The sequence below is a fragment of the Vespa crabro genome, chromosome 7 (genome assembly GCF_910589235.1).
Source record: "Vespa crabro chromosome 7, iyVesCrab1.2, whole genome shotgun sequence".
Lineage (NCBI taxonomy): Eukaryota > Metazoa > Arthropoda > Insecta > Hymenoptera > Vespidae > Vespa > Vespa crabro.
In genome coordinates this window covers 4,122,900-4,143,604 of record NC_060961.1, presented here as the reverse complement: position 1 = coordinate 4,143,604, position 20,705 = coordinate 4,122,900, and the positions used below count along the sequence as shown (strand labels likewise).

Genomic DNA, 20,705 nt, shown 5'->3' with positions numbered 1-20,705 from the left:
CGCCAGTTGAAGGAAACGGAATCTCTTTCGTGGAAAAGCGGTAATGGCCGAGTAAGAAGAAGAAGGAAAAGAAGAAGAAGAAGAAGAAGAAGAAGAAGAAGAAGAAGAAGTAGAAGAAGTAGAAGAAAAGGGGTTGAGAGTACGATAGCTCGTAACTGTGCTCCTTGGTTTCTACCTCTTCGCCTTGGAAGAAGCAGAGCGAAGACAGTTCTCGTAGAACGATAAAACCTGCCGCTACTCTCAAATCCATCCATCCAGTCAGCCATCCAGCCAGCCATCCAGCCAGCCAGCCAGCCAGCCAGCCAGCCAGCCAGCCAGCCAGCCAGCCAGCCAGCCAGCCAGCCAGTCAGCCAGCCAGCGAGCCAGCCAGGCAACCAACCATCTATCCATCCATCTACCCATCCATCCAGCCGGCTAACCCATCGACTAATGGAAGGTGTCGAAAGGGCAGGCGGGGATGAAAGTTTACACAGCGAGCTAGCTAGCTGTTGAAGAGGAGAGCAAGGCCAATCTCGATGACTCCTTCCACCTTTCTAGTATCTAACGTTCGTATTTCTAGAGCCATGTTGAATTTCGTTTCGTCTTTCACATACTCTTTCTCTTTCTCTTCTTCTTTCTCTTCTTCTTTCTCTACCATGCAAGATTATTCAGTTTTCTCGCGTTGAAATAGTACGATCATGTAACTACCTAACAAGTAGTTCGTCACTTGTTTCGTACAATCCAATGAAAAGCTCCTAGGATACGATCTTCTCACCTATTTTATTTCGTAAAAAGAATCTATCGCACCGTTAAATCATCTGTATGAATTTGCTTACGACGGGGGAAGTAACGAGTCATTGTTTAAGTGTGCGAATACAGGGAGGATGGATTTCCCTTTGCGAAATCACTCTCGGATTTAGCAAGAATCTGAACGTGCTTAACCGATCCCTCTCTGTGTTTACGTATGCAAACGAGTCCGTTCCAATGCCGTTAATTAGGATTCTCCCTGTTCTGTCTATCTTTCATTCCCTCCAATCTTCTCTCCCCTCTCTTTCCCTTTCTCTCTCTCCCTTCCTCTCTCTCTCTCTCTCTCTCTCTCTCTCTCTCTCTCTTCTCTTTTTCACGTAATTTCTCATCAATCCCGTAAATTCTGTCAGCAATGTCTTTTCGTTCGTTCAGCCTCGTCGATTGAAACCAGTACCAGTATCGCTCTCTACGCACGCTTCTATCTCAATTTAACGTGCATGTTGGTACCTATCATGAGCCGTACGCCTACGATAAGCTCATAATGCGCTGTGCGAGCTGGTCTCGCACGAGCGAGCGTCCGTAATCGTACGCGATAGCGTATAATCATACGTGCCGAGCCTAAACCTTCGTCTCTTCCTCCTTTCCTTCCTCCCCTCTTCAGATTCTCTCTCTCCCTCCCTCTCTCTCTCTCTCTCACTTTCATAATCTCTTTCTCTCTTTCACGCACGACCAGCTTTTCTGCGTTACTGCGAATACCCTCTGGCTTTGCTTCGTGGTATTTCTTTGGCCGTTCTTTCACTCTACGCTTACTTACGTTTCGCGATTTCTCTCTTCTTTCTCTCTCTCTCTCTCTCTCTCTCTTTCAACACGATCTCGCCTTCTGCGAGAGTTCCTACAAAACAAAGACATTATACCCGAGCTCGTGATTACCATCATTAGCCGGTGGACATCCTGTCGTTTCTCTTTCTTCACCGTCATTTCTTTTTGTTACATTTCTGGTGAACTTTATTGCTTTTAGAAATCGATTTCTCTGAAATAGTTTTATTGGGAAATATAATCTATTATATTTTTTTTTTTTTTACAATCAAATAATAGCTCCTTCATAATATTCTAATAATCGATCATTAATAATAGCATTGATGAGATTCAATAAAACTGATTGTTATAAATGATTAATTAAATAACATATTCGAGATCATAGGAAAAGCTTTCAGTGTTGTTCGTACTTTCGTAATGCACAATGAGGTTATTTACCTCTCTCTTTCTCTCTCTCTCTCTCTCTCTCTCTCTCTCTGTCTCTCTCTGTCTTTCTCTCTTTCTCTCTCTACCGTTCTCTCTTGATGTCACTCGCTCGTGCGTACGGCCGTACTCGGAGAGAATTATAGTTTTGTTGCCCCGTGGAGTTAGCAACGAAATTAATGGGCGTGTTACGTTGCCGAGGAAAAGTCCCCTCCATTGTGTGAAAGCCGCGATGGTAGATGAGTTTCAGTGGCACTGAAAATCATCGCGGCAGCCGTGGCCGGTAATTAAAAGGTAATGAGCTCACGGTTATGCAGATCGCGGCGAAGTTGACGGGGCTCTACGCGCTCGGTTCTGAGCCGACAGCGATATCGCTACGTAATTTACCGCGCTACCGTTCACAGTTGATCATCCTCGATCTAGGAATATTAATTTCGATTCTGCGCGTCCATCCGCGTCGATGTTTCTTTCCGCGCCGTTTGCCCTTCCCTTTTCTATTGTGCATGAATAATCGAACCGGACGCATTACCCGCGTGACTACTTTTTATTCTGTTCTCTCTCTCTCTCTCTCTCTCTCTCTCTCTCTCTTTTCTTTTTAATTACTTATTACCGAAAAATTTTATTCATTCATTTTCTATCTTTTCATCCGCAGCTTTCATCGATATTCTTACTAAAAGTATTTAAATTTGATTCTTCCATTGTTGGTTTTTCCTTTATTAAAGAAGTTTGCGTACGTCGAGAAATTGCTGGTTTTATTTCTCGTGGCGTACGTCGATGTTTCGTAAAATAAACGAATATTTTAATAGAACGCACGGGAAAGCCATCAGACCTTCTCGTATATTTATAGATCTTTGCGAATACTTTCGTTGAAACGTATGCGTACCATAGAACATAGAGAGTTGTCGGAGAGAGGAAAACGATGCGCTTTAAAAATCTAATGCATTATAAGAGACAGAAGGATATAGATGCATGTATATATATATATATATATATATATATATATATATATATATATATATATATGTATCTATAACAGGCTCAAATCCGAAGGACAGGGTGCGTGCACGCCGAGGAAACACGAAGCTATCATGTATGTGTGTACTTGCATATTTACGCTTCTATAGTACATATTTACGTTTCCTGGGTGACTAGACAAGGGCAACGATCTCGCTTCGTGACGGTTTATGTGTTCCTACGTGTATATATATTTTCTGAATTTCACATTTTACGGAATACATCTTCGAGGGTATATCGAGGTTTCTTTAGTGGAAGGATACGAATGAGAAGGGTCCACTGCGAAATCGTAGCAGCTCGATCACAACCGTCGGCCAAGACGATGCTGTGCTTTGATATGCTAAATTCGAATGATTTGACCATAGACGTGCGAAATGGGTACGCGTAGTCACAATTGGAATTCGAAAAAACACATCTCGATCTTGTAATATCATCTTCGAAAATCCCAAGAGACGATTGTAATATATTCTACTATCCTTTTTAATTAACTCTTGCATATTTTATGTAACATTCATACCCTACGTTTCTTCATTTCATTTTCATTTTATTACTATCTATAATAATATCTATATCTTTTGTTAATACTTATATAAAAATACTTATATAAAGAAAAAAAAGAAAAAAAAAACACGAATAGGTACTACTTCTTATAATCGATTCATTCACGATATCTTAATTTTCAATTCATAAAAACATTATAGATAACATTTCAGACTTGTTAGCGATCTAGGTAGTGGATGTTTCCGTAAAATTTATACTTCGATGATCATGTCAGAAGTTTGAACGATCGGCTTCTGCACCTGCACGATATATCGCGTTCGTTTGATGCCGAGAAGGACTCGGATGAACGACAACACAATTAACGGGCGAGAAATGCGTCTTGGCCAATCCAGTTTGGCTGTATATAAATAAGTATAAGTATACTTATACATATGCACGAACCAGTAGCAAACTTCAGTCTCGAGATTCGCGTTAAGAGCAGGTCTTCAATCGTTCGAGCATGAAGAATTCACTGGACCATAGTCAGCGCTATCGTGTTGTATTAACTTCCATTGAAACTCGGCGCCGGATAAGAGTCGACGTGTGAAAAGTTTCAAGCGATACGTTTACACGTACCCAACATACAAGGGCACTCATAGAGGCGTAAAAACTGTGCCCAGCTTCCCGAAACTGGACTACTCGTACCTCGCAACACGTCAGATCGTGAGATGGGATAAACTCGAAAATGATCTTTTTGCTTTTCATGGAATTCTGAGGGGTGTCCCGAGCGGCTTCTTAGAAAAGGAGATCGTTTCTTTCGGTACGTTTCATTCTTTTCGATAACATCAAACGAAAGGAAGATTCGAACTGACAATCGGATAATTATTTAATTTAGCTATTTTTATGATTGTACAATATGATCTTTCGCAAAAAATATGTATATATATATATATATATGAATATATGAAAACATCTTTGAAAATTAATTTTGAAACATGAGAATTCGTGATATAAAGCGAAGGCTGTCTCGAAATTTAATTGTATGAGTGTTATTTAAATTAGTAAAGTCTGATAAGGATAGAAGGTTTACGTCAAAATTTCTTTTTGAAGGAATTAATTTTTTTTGAAGGAGTACGATCTTATTCAAAGATTTATAATTGAGTATGAGTTAGACAAACGGAGAGTAATAATGGAATGCCAACGCGTTAATATTGATTTCATCCTTTTTGAACGGACTTTTTCTTTCCGGTAAGAAGACGACCTCGCACGCGACGAAGAACAAAATGACTAACGGCCGTATATATATTATACTGTTAAAAGAGAAAGAGAATATCATTCGAAGGAGAGTAATAAATCGTATGGCTCGCTGTGAGATAAGATCTTTTTGATATTCACGGTTTTACGCTTTGGGGAAATACACGAAGTCTTACGGAATATTATTTATGGTAAAGTAATATGAAAGAGACTCTATAAGAGAAAGAAGAACAAAGAATGAAGCAATGAAGACGGAATGAGGAGGAAGTAAAAATAAGGAAAAAAAAAAAAAAAGAAAAAAAAAAGGAAATACCGTTTCAGTACAATTTCTTAATAAAGAAAGATCCGGCCAAGTTGGATGGCAAACATAAATCGGGTAAATATTTTTGAAAATAGATCAAGTAAGAAGACGAAAGTACCGTAATTTGGGCCAATACATTTTGCTTGTACATTCAAGGAAGGGAATCATTATTTCGAAGGTAAGGTAAGGTAAAAAGGAAGAGAGAAGTACCAAAGAAAAAGAGAGAGAGTGAGAGAGAAAGAGCGAGAGAAAGAAAGCAAGCATCGACGAAGAAACACGATACGACATATTCATCATAAACCATAACGTAGAACACCTCGAGCATTCACGACACGTCAAAAAGCTTCAAAGGAAACGCCATAAGAGCTGCGGAAGCCCTTTTAAGGGCTATTATTATAATCGTTTGTACTCGCATGGCCCATTGCACATTACCGTTCCTCTTATCCTCTTCTTCTCTTTCTATTATATTCCGAAAGAACTTTGAGAAAGATGAGGGCTAGGAATAATTATTACGTCCTAAATCCTGCGTTCTCTCTTAGGATAGACTTTGTATACAACTAAGCCTCGAAATGAGATATGGGGTCATAGTGTCCATTGGGAGCAAAAGAAATCGGAGATCTTCAGCAAGGAAATATCCTATCCTGGAGCCTATCAAAATGCTCGACAGGACGAACAATTTTAATGGAGGAAATTACGCTTCCCGTAGAAGTATTAAAGAAAAGGATATATATATATCCTTTATAAGGATATATATATATATATCGATAGAGATCGATTTCCTCGATAAGTTTTCTCAATTTGTAAAATTAGAATCTATAATTTATCAAGAGTTCGTATATATCAGACATAGGTACCAGAGAGATGGCTAGGACAAACGATAATCCTGTTCAAGACGCTTGGTACGTACACGTTGTTGCCCCTTTGCATGCGATCCTTTAAATGGGACGATGTTTGCACTTGCACGATACGCGCCGGATCGTACAGAGGTTTCGAACTAATCACATAAGGTTCTTATTGCCAAGTTCGGTTGCCGTATGCCGACAGCGTAGACGGTTGGGCGATGAGGGAATAGTAATTTCCCAGATTTAATTAACCAATTTGTGCACGTCTTCTGCGCAACGTCGCACTAACCAAGCTGTCTGAACGAGCCGAAACCATAGCCTAGATTTTCTAATTACTTCGACCGTCATAGAGGAAACATGGAAATTAGAGCCGATCGAAAGGTACGCGTAAAACGAATAGATATTTATCTTATAAACTATTAAAGAAAAATCTTGTATAGTTTCCGATAGATCATTGTTCATTAGTATACACTCGTTGATGTAACAAAAATTTTTTTTCTTTTTTTTTCATCGACTTACAGAACTTAACGAGTAAATTGATAAGATAAAATTATTCTTGGTGAGATAAATCATCGTGCATTATAATGCCGATTGAAACGAGCTTGAAATATATAAACAAAGGAGATGCAAATGACTTATCTTGTAACGATTGTAACCAACCGTCAACGAATTGTAATCATTCTTCGTTATCTAACTATTCTTTTAATTAAAATCTTTGAATTTACCGAGAATAGATCATAGGATCTCATTAAATAGTCATCTTCTTGCTCGTTCATCGTTCTCGTAAAGCTGACCAGAAGAGTCGCTGGAATCTCGTCCCTCTTCGGACTTTTCCCCATCGCTATGGGAGTTTTAATCCGAAAGATTCCGTCGGCGTATTTTACGATATATATCCCTTGTATATCACGTACGACGACACATAGGTAAAGAGAGGGAGACGCACGGAGAGAGAAGCAAGGGGAGGAAAGTGATAGAGAGAGAGAGAGAGAGAGAGAGAGAACGAAGAGAAAAGAGATATTCCAATAGCAAAGAGAGACGAAAAAAAGAGTGAATGAATGAGTGAGATAGAGATACGCCTATCGAATTCCTATTATTAAGGTTTCCATCGAAACGCCACCATCCTTTGCTTGTTTGCTGCTTTTCGAGGTACCCTTCGCACACAGTTCTCGAAGCTTTGAGCTTTACTCTCCGGCTTATGAAGTTCCGCCCATTGAAACGTCGTCGCATACCGAACGAATTGTCGCGCATGCGATTTATTAAAGCGGAACTCTACCACTATATTAGTTCTAAAAGGGAGAAAGAGAGAGAGAGAGAGAGAGAGAGAGAGAGAGAGACTGAGTGAAAGTTAGAGAGAAAAAGAAAGAGAGAAAGATAGAGAGAGAGAGAGAGAGAGAGAGAGAGAGAGAGAGAGAGAGAGAGAGAATCGACAGACTGAAAATGAACGAGTACGCGTAAATCATATAGTTTCAGGAAATTCTAAATGTATCCCATTACGAATCTCCTGGCAAGTTGAATCGGTTCTTTAATTTGTAAGAGAAACGTAAAATTATGTTTTATTGTAACAGTTGAGAAGGCCGTACATATCGGATCCAAAAGAATTTTCAGCTACGATAGAAGTGAGAACGTTGTTTGCCAGCGTTTAACAATTTCCCGTTCCGACATTTGGTTTGTGAAGTTTCTTAGTTTGGGACATCAAATCGAAACGTCGCTTCAGAGATTTTTCCTTTTTTTTTTTGCATATTATAGCAGATAGGAAAGAAAAGGCAAAGAGTATTTGAACTGTTATATTTGCGTATTTTGATTCAGTTTATATCGATTACAAGATATAATATAATTTTGATAATATTATTGAAATTCTACCAATCTATCTATAGCCATATTTATACGTTTTATATATATATATATATATATATATATATATATATATATGATACGTGATACGCGATACTGTGAATATACGATCTAAATCACATTGTTTATGAAACGGATTATAACTTCGTAAACATTTCTCTTTACGATATGTACTTACTACATATAGCAGAGAGAAAATCGAAATTTCATTTCAATTTAAAAACACGTCTTGTTAACGCTCATGTAATTTACTTTCTTGAAAGTAAGATTAGTTTCTTTTTTTTTTTTTTTGTTGTAATACAAAATTATAGAAGTATTTAATTTGTTTCAATAAATAACATTAATGTCGACTGTATTTATTATTACAGTGATACATATTCATAAATATAAATATCATTAGAAGGAATCAATATTTTTTAATAATAATTAACGATCTATTAAGTTAAAAGTTAAATTAAAGAGTTGAAAAAGTTTTATTAAAGAAGAATAATTTACTTCACACTTTTTAAGTTATATTATCGACAAATTATCGATTCGCTTTCAACGAAAATGGATGAATTCAGGCGAATTCTCGTAACATTTAATTATTTCTCATCGTTACAGATACGGGAAGGAAAGTTGACTCGTACGAATTACTTGACAAGCACGGAAGGCGATAATTTCGAAGGGGCGAAACTCCTTTTATAGTGCATCACCGAGGTCTCCATTTGCATCTACCTCTTCGAAAGATCTCGACGATAATACACGGATCTCCGACTTCCATTATGGCGGATAGAAGAACGGAAACGGCGGGATAACGACCGCGACGGTGATACGCGACGGAGGTAGTACGCGTCTGGGAGCAAGCAGAGGGCCGGAGGGCTGATAGGGGCAGCTCGAGAGACAGCTGACAAGGTACGATAAATCAACGCTTTCTCTTTTCTAGCTACGACGCGAGTCTCGTCGTACGATACCTACGTCGATGTACCTACGCGTCTTCGAAAGAAAAATAAGAGAAAGAACATTGCAGGTCACTCAGCGTGAAATCTATCACTTTTTCCTTTTTTCTTTTTCTTATTCTCTTTTTTAAATAACATTTTTGATTTTATTCGAAATAAACTTCTTTTTTTTTCCTTTTATATATATATATACATTTTATATATTTTATATATATTATATATATATATATATATATATATATATATATATATATATATATATACAAAAATTAACATCTTTTAAATGACATAATCGATAAATTCCATCGTAGATAGAACGTTGCTATTAAATTATAATTATTTTTACATGATCGATCGATTACATCTAAGCAATAATATTATAGGATATAATTATATATAAAATATAAATGTATGCTTGCGTAAAAGATCGTACATATTTCGAATTTTTAATCCTTTGACCTGCAGCGACGACCGAGGTAACATTATTGTTCTCGCAGTATTTTAACGCAAGAGGAAGTCTATAGAAGTAGTAAAGCACGCGTAAGATCGGTCTGCATGCCTTCGGGCTACGACCGATTTCGTGCTACGTTGTATCATGCTGGGATCACCTTCTAAATACGGCGTAGATCCGACATCGATAAGGGAACGCTGTACGTCGGTGTAACCCGCCACCTTTCTCTTTCCCTCTTTTCTCTTCTCTCTCTCTCTCTTTTTCTTTGTAAAAACATGGGAAGGTGTTTCCTGTAGCAAAGGGTTCGATGCCCGTCTATCATTTATACCGCTGTCGTATCGCAAGAGAAACAGAGATAAAGACTTAAATTATGCCGGATATCGCATTTTAATTACCGATTACGTCTATTGATTTTTTACTTTCGAACTAATTGCCTTGCTTTTGAACGAGGATGGTATCTTGTACATCGTAGATTGTGCCTTGATAAGAAGTCTCATGGATACATTCGAGGGATCTTAATTCTTTTAATTCCATGATCAAACGAAATTCTTAAACGACGTACGTTTGTTTCAAACTCTTTGATACTTATTCTTTCTCATTTTAATCTTTCATATTTTTTATATTTGTCAGAATTTATATCTCATAATTTATATGTCATAATTTATATATATATAAATTTGGTAATTTTAATTTATATGTAATATATAATATAAAAGTTTAAATCTGAAGGTACGACCAAAATGGAAATGGAAACGATTGAAGTGATATTTCAATTAGTTTATTCGATTTGAAAAAATTCGTTCTAATCAAGCGTGACAAATATGTTTACAAAAAAATCGTCTTTTTTTTTTCTTTTTTTTTTTTATAAATAATATAGAGGATACAATCGATATAGATACAGATATCTCAATGTGTATTGTAAAGCAACCGATATAACGATGTAATTTAAACGCGTTCGGCTGTGTTGCGATTGAGTCGAACGCTTGACATGGCATGCCAGCGATTATTAAACGCGGTGGTCGGCTCCGAATATAATTTGATTTATATGTAATTACCGGCGCGTCCATTATTTCCACCTGACGCGGATCAAATTCGTATTAGCTTAATCATAATCGAATGGCTGTCGCAATCGAGGAAAGCATGGGTTACCGTTTGAAGATTCTTTATATAGATCCCTACATACTGGATCTAAATCAAAAAGATCCGTATTCGAATTAAAATGATCTTTAATGTATTGATTATATAATAATTATCTTAATAATATCTATTTCACAAATATCCTTTCGAAATCTTATTCCAGCGAGAAAACATTATTCACAGTTTAATTAGAAAATTCGATCAATAATATTTTCAATTAATAATATAAAATATCTACGTACACGTATGATGTTATATAGATAAAATTTTAAGTGAAATGTCAATGGAAGGAAGATGTTCAAGCAAGATATGACATTTATGCAGTGAATTTATAGAGCATATAAAATATTCTTTGAACAAGACATATTATGTCACATCTATTCTTGCATGATATACGTGGTATTATGATGATGCAATCTCTTACACATGAAACTCGTAAATTATTAATAATACGTACTTATAAATTTGTAAACTCTTATGGATAACTGGCCGATTAAATAATTTCTCTTCGACAAAAATATATTTTTCCTTTCTTTATTACGGATCAATTTAACGTAATAAATTTGTTTAAGTTAATGTAGAAGATATAAAAAATTTCTTTCGTACAATGAATTCGATAAATCTATAAATCATAAAAAGAAAAATAATTGATTTTCTAGCGATGTTACCTCCTGTCCAATCGGTAGTCTCTCGTTGGAATTTCACTCAAGAAAGTCATAAGTAGAAACCTAGAATTGGAACGATTCTAGTAAATGGTTATGGTTGGCATTGAAATACCGTTACAAACGACAGTGGGCGGTTCAGTTTCTTCGCGCAAGACGTTACTATCTCACCTTTCTCATGACGGTAATCACCGATCTCGCATATGTGTGCGAATAGTACCATACTATAATAAAAGATTTTGCTTTCGCACTTTTATACATACCACGAGAGGAAGTATGAGCTTTCGAAAGTTCTTGGACTATAAGAGGGATATAAATTTTCCAGGATTTCTTTCGCGATTCGTATCTCCCTCGTGACCTTTTTCTATCTACGATTCTTTCCTATCGATCGTATATTCTAAATTTACTCGAAATACCAAATTTCGCTCGAGATCGTCCTGTGAAGTGGTAAAAACAAAAAAAAAAAAAAAAGAAAAAAAAATAATGAATTCATGATGATTACGAAAGCGAGGATAAATTGGAAGTTGGATTTTATGAAACGTCGGTTTTACTTTGAACAGTGATGTAAAATTTTTCCCAAAAATTCTATTTACTTTTCAAACAATTGTTGGGCTCGATTCGAACGAAAATCTCGCTATTTTTTGACTGAAACTTTTCGGCACTTCTACATACATATATGTAGATATATCTACATACACAAGGTACATACATATATGATGGACGATTCCCATTTTGCGCGATTAATTCGTTTAGTCGCGAAGCGGCGCAATGAGCGTGAATTGAGTTAATATCGAGTGTATCGACGGGTACAGAGGATGGGCAGTTATTACTCTTTCTCTTGGCGTTCGCTCATCACCCTCACTCACTCACTCACTCACTCACTCTCTCTCCCTCTCTCTTTCGCTTTTCCACTCTAACTGCCTTTTTCTCTTTTTTTCTCTTTTTTTTATCTCTCTCTCTCTCTCTCTCTCTCTCTCTCTCTCACTCGCTAGTTATTCGTTATCGAAGGTAAAAAAAGTACCTCTGTTACCATGGTAGTCAAATCGATTACCGATTGGTAGGTAATGTGCGTGTAATGCATCGACGTCTCGTACACGTTTGCTCGATCATTTTGCAACGCAGATGCACTTGTTGAGTAGTAGGGTCGATCGGAAAGTAAGTGAAAATGCGTGATCGATACGATGTAAGAGAAAGTTTTCTCAAATATATTGGATAGTTCGAAAAGTTTCTAATCAGATTTTAATAGAACTTGAAAGGATACAATTTTTCCGTATATGCAATTTTATTTTTGATAATAGGAAGATTAATGTTTTTCATTTAATTGATAAATAATAATAATGTTGCATATATACAATATATAAGAATATTAAGATAAATGTTTTTATTTATTTTGCTTCGTAATTATTGTTGATTTGCGCCATTTTGAAAATTGAAATTTTACGAAGCTTACGCATCATCGAAATGTGATCGCGTAAGAGACTCGGCTTTCGATAACGAGAACGAGTTAACGAGTCCTGGAAACACCATTATTATTATCTCTTCTGTCTCGACTGTCGAATCGACTCCTATCCTTTCTCCGTTTGTACGACGATGAAAGTTTATCTCGTTTTATCCGTTTACAAAGGCTCGTTTCAATACCAGACGCGATATACGAAAGCCCTTTTGATTGTTATTTAATTTGAAATGTTTTCAAATTTAAATTATGGAAAATCAATCCAACGGGGAATAGTTTATCATTGTAATTGATATTTGTGCCGGTGGTCTAACAACAAGTGAAAAATAAAGTAACACCAAGTTAATCATTTATTTTGTCCTGTTTCGTTTTAATTAATGAAGCAATTTAATTTTCTGACAAACGAAGCATATATATCATTTAAGCCACTATCACTAGTACATATAATTACTAATACATTTAATGGTAAAGCACAACAGTGCTCAATGAACAAATAATTGAAATGATGGAAACTAATGTATGGAGAGAATCTACTCCACGTTATCGGAATGGCGTTAAATTAATTGTTATTTCCTTTATTCCAAAGAAAGTTTGAATAAAGCAAAACACAAAATAAGCGAATTACATTGAACGTGTTTGTCAAAAGATAGATAACTTTGAGTAAGTCCGAACGAGAGAAGATTATAAGAAATCAATGGTGAAGTAATTGTTTTAAAGACGTCTCTTCTAGAAGATATGTTCTCATGGATTTCGTTTGTACGATACTCGTCGACATTTTTCTAATCGTTCTTAACTCGAAAGAGATGGCAAGCGATATCTATCTGTGGAACACGAGCATACCGGTTGTTTGCTGTATCCCGATGCGAAAATCGACGACTTTCTCTCGGTCCACGAGGTGCACGAACATTCGCTCGATGTTGGTGGTGTGCATACGAGCGGCCTAACCTGAGGTGTGAGATTTGCATCGGTGATTACGGATGATCGGTCTCTTCCGGGAAAAGCACACCGCGCGACTTGTGTGTTCCCGAACGCAATACCTTCAGACAAAATCGCACGACAAAGCAGAAGACTACCATCGACGCGAGATCGCTAATACGTAGGCTTTTGAAATCTTTGGATCAAATTACTGTTATTACTTTTTTTTTCTCTCTCTCTCTCTACTTCTCCAAAATGATCCAATCTGTTTCTTTAAAAATCTGTTATAATCTCGAGAGCGATAAATTAACGTTGATACGGTCAATTTATTCATTTAATATTTTTCACAATCTTTTTACAAAAATAAAAATATATAGAAAAATTCCTTGTCATAAATTTCATTTAAGTTTTATTGTACATTGCCATCTTCGAAATGTCGTAAAAAAAGATCTTATGAACGTTTGAAATAAATTTGAAAAGAAACATCGAGTGCCGATCATTGTTTATTCCTATGTTATTTATTCAACGTGTTATAAATTTTAGTAATAATTTTCTCTTATCTTTTTTTAATCGTTTCTACTTGAAACAAAAGTAGCATTACTATCACTACCATTAATAGTAACACAAAACACAGTAATGTTGGTGATTTCGAATCGACGGAAGAAAAAAGTTGCCGACTTCGTGGCGAGTGTCGCGAGACGCATGGATGCGAGTTCGTTCGTTTGTTCGGTGAAAGCTTTTTCCACGAAGCTATTTCGTGATTCATCCAGTTTAATGATTTTCCGTGGCCGGACGAAATTCCAACGTGCTGTGGCCGCGAACGAATGCATCGTAAATTAACAGTATCGCGCTCGGGAGAAGTTATAGGACCGACGGACCGTCGGAACGGTCATATGTCGAAGTTTATTCCGTTACGTGGCTGACGCACTCTTTCGCAAACGCGTTTTCAAACCCGCTGCAAATAATCTCGACGACGACCACGATTGTTCTCTCGCACGAAGATTAATATGGTTGATACTGCGTGGGAAGAGGAAGTAAGACTGACGCGTCAAGGACTCTATGTTAGCTATTATCAAACATGTACGAAGGAGATATATTATAGGAAGGTTGTTTCGATAAGTTTAAAGAATTTTATCGTAAGATCTTTCTTCGTAATGATTATCTATATACATATATAAATCTATGTAGAATTTGATTTTAATATTTATTGCATGAAGATCCTTATGGATATTAAAACATTTATAAATTATCCATGTCGATAATAAAACAAGTAAATAAAATATGATAGTTATCGATTAAATAATCCATACCATTTAAATTATTATTATTATTAATAACTTTAATTACATTTTTGTTCGTTGATTAATCGTTAAATCTAATCATTAAAATCATTTAAATCTTGGCTCCTTCTATTCGTATATTTAATGACGTAATTTTCGATTGTCACTTAAAACGTTAATGATTAATATAATAGCGGGATAATTTAAATTCATATTTTCATTAGGTCGTATCTGTTTCTAATCAATCCTGAGGAACGTTTTAGTTCCCCATAAAAGTCAAACGCGCGTGACGTTAAAAGTAGCCGATACGTTAAATGCATAACGAGCTAGTCGGGTTAGTCCGAGGACGTAACTAGAGAACTGCCGATAGGACAGAGAGGGTCACAAAATGTTTCTTTCGCATTATTTATAACCTTCCTCGACCTCGAAAATACAGCTCGGATGGTGGCTCGTGGTTAAAGGCCATAAACATTCAGCGTCCGCAATTTTTAACACGCTATTCCGGACGGCATATACTTCGTTACGTTGAAGGCACCTCCAATAGCAGTGCTTTGTTCAATATGGTTAAAACGTCCACGCCATTTGGAAATAAGGTGAAAGAGGTTGTGCGACTAAGTGGGACACTTAAAACGCACGATCCGATCAAAGCTAGATCATTATGAAATGTTTTCAAGAATTCATTTTTACGATTAAAAAATGATAAACTATATTCGTTTCTTTTCCTTTTGTTTTAAAATTATTTGAAACATGAAATTTTTCGTGTCTATATTTTAAAAAACACTAACCTTTTATATTTCTAGATCGTCATGATCTCCTCTCCATCTTTTCCTATACTTTTCTAATACTTTATTTCTAACAAGGCTCGATTTTACAATCGATAAAAAGTTCGATCATATTGAATTTTTACACAAAAGTTTCTACCTTCCGTGATTTTTCCAGAAAGAAATAATTTTGATTTTATGCTCGCACATTTTGCCATAACGATAACATTCAATAAGACACTTTGCACTTACTCTTTCGTACGATAGAAAGTTACGTGATAGCTACTTGAGTTTTGGTAAGATCGAAGGAAAACGCATGCGTTTTCTCTTTCTTTCCTTCTCTCTTTTTCTCTACCTTTGACTATTAATTTTTATATTTCTTTCTTTCTTATACTATATTGTATCGTACACACACACACACACACACACATATATATATATATACTTACTGCAAATTTTTATTGATTTATTTATTTGATATGTTATACATTTTTACTTTTTTCTCTTTTTTTTTTGTTTTTCCTCTCATCCCATTTTTAAACCTCTCGATATTTTATAGTAATAATCAGGATTAGATAAACAATTTATCTATTTATTTATCTTTCTTTCTTGATATTACGATTTCCACTTTTTGCTCGATAAATCGCAAGCTTGTCGTTGTGACACGATGCGACGCATCGCGATTAATAAATGCTAATTACCGTGAAGCTGATGCCAACATCGAGCGACGCATCGTCGCATTTAATCTCCCTTGCGTTCGCGTAATTAAACGCAACCTTTTCTCTCTCTCTCTCTCTCTCTTTTCTCTTTTTTTCTTTTTCTCTTTCTCTCTCCTCTCTCTCTTTTTCCCTTCACTATTGTACCTACTCACATCATGACACTGTCACGAGTCTGCACGCACCATGTCGTTAGGCTTTTAACGAAAAAGTCAAGAATACCGTTTTATAATAATCGTAATGGCAGCCTTTACACATAGCTAAGCGGATTATACTTTATTCTTGTTAAACTCTCGTGCTTTTTCATAATACATCGAAGCAGCAAAGAATGCAATTTCATTCGCATTTAAGAATACATTAATTATCGTACCAAAAATTTTTCCGAGCTCTTTCGTTAATATTTTTCAATTTTAATATATTATGATTTAATGTATTATAATATATTTTTGAAAAATAAACCTTATGATAGATTTAAAATACGATCAATGTAGAATCGTTAAAAAAAGGAAAAAAAGAGAAAGAGAGAGAGAGAGAGAGAGAGAGAATATCGAAGCGGAAAAATTTTTGAAATTTAGAAAAGTAGTCGTGGAGATTGGTTCGACGAAAATAAATGATATAGAGGGGTATGTTCTAATGAGCGAGGGCACACGACGAACAAATCAAAACGGAATGGACGTTGAATGAGTGGATTTTCGTTTGTCCACGAGAATGTCGACGACTCGCTTGCATTCTGGCATCGACCCTGTCACGCGTTTATTTCGAAAACGTTGAACGGTATTGCCGTTTCTAAATGGTGCTATCCTCGTTCGATGTTTATCGATTCGATGGTCGTTCCGGTTTCAACGAACGCCAAAGAATTAACGGCTCTGCCACGCTCACCGCGATATTAATATACGTGCGAGTGTAGTAGAACGAGCCAGTCTACGAGAGCAATTAGTACGAGTATTCGACCAATCGTCAACGGTTCGTTTCCTAGTTTTCATAGTTTTCTCCAAGGGAAAAAATCGTCCTATATCTCCAATCAAATGTTCAATTTTAAAATATTATTTATCATCAAGATTAAATGAAACATTGATGAAATTATTTTAAAGATGAATATTTTTATTTCAATATACGGTTATTAAATAGATTGTTTATTCTATTATCATTTATAATCTACCATTTCATTACATTCTATTATTCGTAGAAACTATACAATTAACGCATGAATACGTGAATATTACATGATACACGCTCCAATGACAATCAATAATAGTCGATACAGACGGTATAGAATAGCTTTACATTAACAAATTAATAATTTGTTACTGAACGATTACTCTTTAAAGGAGCAACCAAAATGAAAGATTCGATGTGTAAAAGGGATTCGATTAACCACGATCGTACTCCAAAAGCGATAGCCAAGAATCGGTAAACAGTTCGTGTATACGATCGCCGGTTTCCAGCGAGCAATTAAATTGGGGATCTATGAATTTCGTGCGTTCGCGCTTTCGTTCGAGTTCGGCTATTAGACCGACACGATCGGAGTTGTTATTCGATCGAACATTCTATTCCGTTGAACTCTCTTTTGCTTTCTCTCTTTCTCTATTACAAATACATACGAAAACGATCGAACGAGCAATTTAACGAGCTCGCGAGTTTTGGCATAACAACGTGCGTGCCACGAGTCTCGTTAATGCGCGATTAAAGGTAGCCGCACGTTCGGATCTGCTCGCGGCTCTACGTGCGGCAAGCCTCTCTATAGAATCGAATTTTCCAGCTCTCATGATATATATATATATATATATACATTACAAAAATAAAATGTTGAAATTTTACATATATCGAATGTATTAATAATTTCTCATAAGATGACGTATTACTATGACTTTTTATTCATTTTAAAAATTATTTACACGATGCTATATAAATGTTTTTTTAACTATAATTAAATAATCCTTTTAAAACACTTAACGAGCTACCGCATAAGATTATCTACGTCAATTTGATTATAAAGAAATGTTGGATTTTTGCGAAATACAAAGTTCGTGGAAGCTTCTTAAAGACTTATCAATTGGTATATATGTTTGGCCATTTTAAAGTCTCATCTTTTCATGGTTCGACTTAGCGCCTTAGTCACAAAGTCAGTCTCGTCTTGATGTTCTCTCCTTCGTTTCGTTAACTGTTGCCGTGCGATAATAATGTTAATTACGAAAAAAAAAAAAAAAAAAAATAAATAAATAAAACAGTCGATAAGGGACCTACTACGATGCGATATTTAAAGAAAGCTTCAATTTCATTTACATGTCGGACCCTTCCAGGAATTCGAGTATTCGATTCCTTTCCTGGAATCGTCGATAACACGGATCATTTTTATTCCACTATCAATTCTCCAACATCGTTCCATCTTCTCTCATGGTGGCTTTCCTCGCTCCTTTCCTATCTTCCTCTTTCTAATTCCACCGAGCACACGTAGAATTTGCATTTCCGTGATTTATTCTTTCTTACTTTCTTTTTCTTTCCTCGATACGAACGAACGTTCGTATAAATAGATAGTGGAATAGATGGACGAATGGTCGGAAAGAAAAGGGAAAGGGAAAGAGGTAAATGGAATAGGGGATGAGGAAGAGCTAAAGAAAATGCATTCTCAGACTGCCAGAACTATTCATTCCATTGAGCAATTCAAACTTCCACGATACTACTCTTTTATTTCCGTTCGACCATTTCCAATTCACCTTATAGCGATTCTTTATTTTCTTCTTTGTTTCTTAAAATGCATCAATTAATATCGCTAATTTTTACTACAAAAGGTATTGATCCAGTCGCATTCGTTCTCACGATTAAATTCCAAATTATTTCTTTCTATTTTCTTTTTTTTTTTTAGCCCGAGAAGTGTCAATGATTTTCTTATTATAACGGGATTATTTTTCTTAAAAAAAAAAAAAAAAAAAAGAGAAAAAAAAAATAAGAAGTACTTTCGACTAGAACCAAACTCTTTTCTCCTTTTCCTTTTTCTCTTCGATATTCTTGAATAATACAATAGAATAGCACCGCAAGAAAAGAGTAGGTAATTCCTTTGTCCGACTTTAAGAATCTTACAATCGCTGTCCCTTTCCATTAAATGCTCGGCGAACGTTAATGGAATTCTAACGCGCTACGCGTGTCGGAGTACGAATTTAAATTCAATTTGAATATTAATGATCCAATTATGCATCAAAATCAGGACCCAAAGTTCCCTCGATCGTTCGTTTCTTTAATCAATCGATATTATATTCTAAAAAGAGAATTTACAAAAAATTTAGAAAAAGGGACGATCATAGAAGACCAAAGGGAAGGAAGAGATGGAGAGAGAGAGTTACATGTATATATAGATAGATAGATAGATATATAGAGAGAAACAGAGAGAGAGAGAGAGAGAGAGAGAGAGAGAGAGAGAGAGAGAGAGAGAGAGATGGAAGAAAGGGCCGAACGATAATGCAGACGCTTGCTGGTGAAATTTCATTTTCGGCCCATCCTCGCATCGGAGAACGGTCCATCGTAATCGGTTTTCATCCGCAGAGAGAAGTGCTTCGACCATAGCGGAGAATAAAAAGGGCTCCCTTCTCCCTCGTTCTTCCTCATCCTCGTATTTCTTCTCTCTCTCTTTCTCTCTCTCTCTCTGTTTCTCTCTCTTGTTCTCTTTCGCTTTCTATCCTTTTTTTCTTGGCTCTCCTTTCGTACTTACCGCGAACGCAGCACTTTTAACGTCCAACCATTTCGTCAGAAACGAAAGGGCGAGGGATTGAGAAAAGAGAAAGAAGGAAATAGGGAGAAGGACAATCGAAGAAAAGTCGAGGCGAATGCTCGTAGCTCTAGCGCGATCCATAAAGGCCATGAAGACTGGATTCAAGTCGCGAGTCAAGATATTATATGGACGACACGAATGACTCTGTCGTCTATGGTTTTCTTTCTATATAGGGTGTCTTCAATTTAATGATTCAAACTTTACGATATGGGGAATAATATAAGGAAAATAATTTTAGTAAATATTTGTTTAGAAATAAAAAGTTTCTGAGGCATAATACGTAGAAATATTCTTCTTGTATTCTAGGTCATTTATATTTTCATTGAGTAATATTTTAAAATATTTTCTTTTGATTAAAATTTGTATTTTAGTATCTATATTTATTTCTTTTTCTTTTTTCTTTTTTTTCGTCTTATAAATCAGGAATTATTTTTAGATCTTTTTTTATGGGACTTTCTTGATTATTTTGTTTTATTATTACATTAGTATTAACCGCGCGTAGCTAAAGTTTGGACCATAAATTCGAGAACACCCTATATCGTTCCTTTTACGGGGATAAAGGAGTATTTCTTGCGAGAAAGGAGGGTCGAGAGAGTTCCTAAGAATTCGAAGGAAGATCGTCGACAAGGTGTACGAAATTCGTGCGAACGCTCGCTACTATTTGGCTAATGGACAGATAAAGGTTCGCCTTGACGATCTTCGGCATTTTTCGTCCTTTAATGCATGTCATAAGACATTGATAATGTTACAGCTGAATCCCCTTTACCTTTTGGAGTAGAACCGTCGTCAACATCGAAGCTGCTTTTCTCCCTTTCTTTTTCTCATTCACTCTCTCGACTTTTTCGTAAAATCTTCAAAGGTTCACAGCCAGATGTGAACTATAACTTAGATAAGAGTCCAAAGATCCTCTTTAATGCTACGA

At 36.0% G+C, this 20,705-nt stretch overlaps 1 protein-coding gene across 12 annotated transcripts in view; it reads left to right on the top strand.

Annotated features, from left to right (window-relative positions):
• LOC124425507 (latrophilin Cirl-like) overlaps positions 1 to 20,705 on the top strand; it is a 662,270-nt gene that overhangs the window by 141,236 nt on the left and 500,329 nt on the right. For all 12 annotated transcript variants that reach the window (XM_046965921.1, XM_046965917.1, XM_046965912.1 and 9 more), the window contains one exon: positions 8,311 to 8,601. The gene's annotated coding sequence lies outside the window, so the exon portion shown is untranslated. The remainder of the gene's footprint in view (positions 1 to 8,310; positions 8,602 to 20,705) is intronic.